The sequence below is a fragment of the Hydra vulgaris genome, chromosome 02 (genome assembly GCF_038396675.1).
Source record: "Hydra vulgaris chromosome 02, alternate assembly HydraT2T_AEP".
NCBI lineage: Eukaryota > Metazoa > Cnidaria > Hydrozoa > Anthoathecata > Hydridae > Hydra > Hydra vulgaris.
In genome coordinates this window covers 54122501-54127500 of record NC_088921.1, presented here as the reverse complement: position 1 = coordinate 54127500, position 5000 = coordinate 54122501, and the positions used below count along the sequence as shown (strand labels likewise).

At 28.7% G+C, this 5000-nt stretch overlaps 1 protein-coding gene across 1 annotated transcript in view; it reads left to right on the top strand.

Moving 5' to 3' along the window:
- LOC100209306 (uncharacterized) overlaps positions 1-5000 on the top strand; it is a 78795-nt gene that overhangs the window by 21941 nt on the left and 51854 nt on the right. The window lies entirely within an intron of this gene.

Here is a 5000-nt window from a genome sequence, read left to right as displayed (position 1 = left end):
CAAATTTGGTTTGTCCATCCCAAGTTCTCTCTTTGTGCATTGCTTTTTTTTAACTTTTGTAATCTGTCAAACCTTCGCACATTATCCTTCTCTTTTTTAGAAACTTTTTAGCTGCCATTTTGTTTTTCTTATCATTCAATTGGTGAACTCGTTTAATCTTTTCTTTCTTTGCCAACCCTTAAGTAAATAAAAGAATTCTGTATTTGTCCAAATTACAAACCCTTTGGTTTGTTGTACAATCATGGTCATGTTCCTTTCAGATCTTTGGTCTTAATAAAAGACAAAAGATCTGAAAGGAATATGACCATAATATCTTTTTCCTATTTTTTCCTGTTATGATCTTTCATTATCATATCAAACAAGGAACACATTTTATCTGGAACTCTATTTGCTTTTGAGTCTACTTTGAGTCCATTGTTGGAACTTCAGTTTAAATTATTTTACAATTTTATTATATTATATTACCCTTAGGATCTAAAGATCTCTTAACTAAAGAAAATATCATCTATCTGAAAAGTATATCATAAAATATTTTTCTATAAGTACCTAATGGACCCTTGATTGACAAAGTTGCACTTAACTCCAGCTCTTAAACAGCAGATGTCAATGACAGCTGATGCTACACACCTATTAACTAGTCTATAGTCTATCCTAGTAAACCAGAGTATTGCTTCATGCTTTTGTTAGTCATGTAGCAATTTCTTTGCTGGATTTAAACCTGGCATTTCTATAGAAAGAAAAAGTTTAACTTAAATATATGTTTCGATTAATTGATTGACTCAAGAGTATCATTAGGTAAATAAGAGTAGGTAAATTAGATTTTATGAAGTAAAAATATTTCTGACACTAGGCAGCTGGTTAACTGGAAGCTCATTTATGAGAAATTTTAGCAGGTATAAAGATTGTCTTAATTTGTTTTAAACAGAGTAAATTGTTTTTTCTCTGTGTTTTTTTCTGGATCTTTTTCATGTACAACCCATTTTTTTAAATTCATTTATTTGTTTACAAAGCTAAAAGTGTTAAAACTATTACAAATTACATGTATATCAAATGGATCAAAGTTAAAATTGCATGTATATTAATGGATCAAAATAAAATTGCAGTCATTCCTAAATAAGCAAGAACCCCTATTTATGACTAAAATTTCATCCATTTTATACATTTAAACTAATAAAACGTTTTAAGTGTGACCAAAATTGATAACTTTTAAAATTTACACATTTTAAAAGTTCTTACTAAGCTCTTACACTTGTCTCAGAATAATATTTTTAGTCATTTATATTAGTCTTAGGGTAGAAATTTCTATTTTATTGAAACACTCTAATCTATATATGTATAATATATGAAACATAATAATTTAAAAATATCTTCTTTTTTTTTAAATTTATTTTTAATATTTTATTTTAGAATGAATAAGCATTTGCTTACTCTAAAATTACTTTTGTGCTTTGTTACTCTTCAATAAAATTTGAATCAATAGTATTATGATATAAAAATACAAAGATATTTGCTCAGGGTGGCCACAGCTCCTCAAAAATCCTCTAAAGTCATCTTTTTTTAAAAATCTCCTCTAACGTCCTCTTTTATTCTGTAAAAAGTTGAAAATGTGGTCAAATCTCCTCTATAACTCCTCTTTTTTTTCGGTACACTAACTTTTTAGAAATATTAAAAATAAACATATTTTTATTAAAAATAATATTATTATTAAAAAATAATATTTGTATTTTTTCGATTAGCAGATTTTTTTTTTAGTTATTGCAGTACTAACATTTATATTAGTTACAGTATTATTGATTAGTTACATTTTTGAAAATGTTTTCTTATTCTTATAACATTTTAAAGAGTTTATTTCAGTGTAGATATTGATTTGAATGTAGCTATTTTCTAATATGTTTACCATAAAGAACTTGTTTTGTTTAGAAAAGTAGAAATAATGCCTAAGTATAAAAGTAAATTTAAAGACTTGTGGCTCATTTAAGAGGAGTTCAAATGCTGGTTGCAAAAAGATAAAAAAGATGAAACAAGTTCATTTTGTAAAGTTTGTTCAAAGTCCTTTAGCATTGCAAACAATGGAATAGAAAATATAAAGCAGCATGCTAAAGGGAAGAAACATGTGGAAAGATGCCTATCTAATAGCAGTAAGAATAGTTTTTTTATAAGGCTTTCTGAAGGAACTAATCCACCAGAACAAAAAACAATTTAAAAGCAAACAAATTTGATTGATATGATGTCAAGAGATCAGACTTTAAATGCAGAGGTAATTTGGTCGCTGTTTTGAAATGTAAATTTTCTTACCGTTCTTCAGAATCAAAAAGTAAGCTGTTCTGCTCCATGTTTCCAGACAGTCAAATTGCTCAAAGTACTTGTGGAAAAACAAAATACAGTTACATTTTATGTCACGGTGTTGCCCCTTTTATAAAAGAAACGATGCTAAACGAATTGAACAAAGTTCCCTATTGTACTACATTATTTGATGAATCTTATAACAAAATTTTTAAAAAAAAGTCAAACGGATCTACATATTCGCTTTTGGGATGATACAGAAAATGAAGTTAAAACATCTTATTGGAGTTCTTAGGTAAAGCATCTGCTGGTGATGTTTTTTCAAAATATAATAATTGTTTAAGTTCTTTGGATCGTAGTAAAGTTCTCCAAGTTTCTTCTGACGAGCCTAATGTAAATTAAGCCTTTTTAGATCTGGTAAATGAAAGCAGAAAAGAAGATTTACTTGATCCTTTAATTAATATTGGAACATATAGTCTCCATACCCTTCTTTTCAAACTGGGGAAAAGGCTAGTGACTGGAATATTAAGAAACTACTTTTTTTTCTGTATAAAATATTTGATGAGTCTCCTTCTCGCCGAGCTGACTATGAATGTCTAACAGCTGCTGCTTTTTCAGATTACCCTCTTAAATTCTGCACACACAGCTGGATTGAAAATAGTAATATTTCCAAATGTGCCCAAATGGTTTGACCTAAGATAATTGTAGTTGTAAAGTTTTGGAAAGGCTTACCAAAATCGAAGCAACCTGGAAACGGAAAGCCTGTACAAAACACCAGTTTTTATTGTCTTGCTAAAGCTGTGGAAGATGTCACCATACCACTTAAACTTAGATTTTTTTGGTAAATTGCAACATCATTAAATGATTTCCTAATCATTTTTCAAATTGACAATCCAATGGTGCCGTTTCTTTCCGAGTCACTAGACAATGTCCTTCGTAATTAATGCAGCCGCTTTTTGAGGAAGGATATTTTAGAAAAAGCAAGCTTTGTATATAAGCTGCTCAAAGTTAACTTTACTTATAAAGTTAATCAAGTGTTGTTGGAGTCTGTTGATCTTAGTTTTGCTATAAAACATGATATCAAAGTTTTGAAAAAAAATGGAAAGTTGAGCGATACTAATTTACACATCTTCAATGTGGCGCTTTACAGTTCTTGTCTAGTTTATGTGCGCATTTTACAGAAAAAAGTATATAAAAATAATCTTGTTCGATGTACTTCTTGTTTGTCTCCTAAAGTTATGTTAGAACCGGCAGAGTTATCAACAGCTTTATTAGACAAAATGCTTGAAATCCTTATAGGTTTGAAAAAACTGACTTCTGAAACCGCAATCAAAACCAAACAAAAGTATTCAAAATTTTTGTCCAATTTTGTTAAGGCTAATACAGAATTATTCAAAGAATTTGATGAATCTAAAGATCAGTTGGACACATTTCTCTGGAAGCACATTGGTTCAGATCCTAACTATAAATCCCTTTGGTCTGTTGCCAAAATAGTTTTAGTTCTATCTCATGGTCAGGTAACTGTTGAGCAAGGATTTACTGAAAACAAAATGTTTCTTGTTGAAAATTTTGACATAGAAAGTCTTATTTTTCAACGATTAATATTGGACTGTATGAAACAAAAAAACTTTGAACCTCACAGTTTTCCCATGTCAAAGAATTTGTTGTCTTATGGGAAATCTTCTCATCAAAAGTATTAACAATCACTTGTTCATAAATCTAAAATCAAATTAAGCAAGGAGAAGAATAAAAAAGAGATTAAGATTGCTTTAGAAATTCAAGAAATAAATATTAAGGTTGTCTCTTTAAAAAAAACTATTATCCAGCTTCAAAAAGATGCGGATAACTTTGCATTTGAGGCAGGTAAAAAGAACAATATAACTATCTTATCCAAATGTAATGCCTTGAAAAGAGCTGCAATTGAAAAAGTGAGTATTCTCTGTGAATTGAAATGCAAGAAACCAAATCTGTAGAACTTAAGGAACGAATTCATTAATAAAAGATATATAAGTTTTCATCATTTTGTGTAATAAAGTTTTATTTATTGATTTTAGTATAATGTTATAAATACTCTGGTCTGCAAAACTTGTTAATGCCAATCTAAGTCATTCAACTTAAAAAATGGCATTATAAAAGTCTTTCAGAGCCACACAAGTGACGAAACATCGACGTTAAACCTATGTAAAAAAATCCTCTAAAATCCTCTATTTTTGTTCAAAACTTTATAGTTTTGCGATTAAAAGCCCTCTAAATTTGATGCAAGATCTCCTCTAAAATCCTCTAATAATCTCCTTTTTTTATGAAAATTTTGTGTGGTTGCCCTGTTGCTATAATATAAAAATTATATTATTATTATTATTACAGTTAAATCCCGGTAAGTTGAATACCGGTTAACATGAACTTTCATTATCTTGAGCTGTTTTATTTGGTCCCTTGAATTTATCTAATCAATTACTATTAAAATTCTGCATTCAATTCGAACCTCGGGTAACTCGAACTTCATTAAGTTAAAACATTTTTTCATCCCTTTTCAGCAAATTTCTTTGGACAACTCAAACTTTTTGTATTGGAATTAAATATATTGACATTTTTTTTTTTTTTTTTTTTAAATAAAGCCACTCCATATAAAACATAAACAAATATAATAATAATTTTTTTTGTTGTTGTTGTTGTATTTAGACCTGAATAGAATAGACCATTATCAGACGAAAAACTAT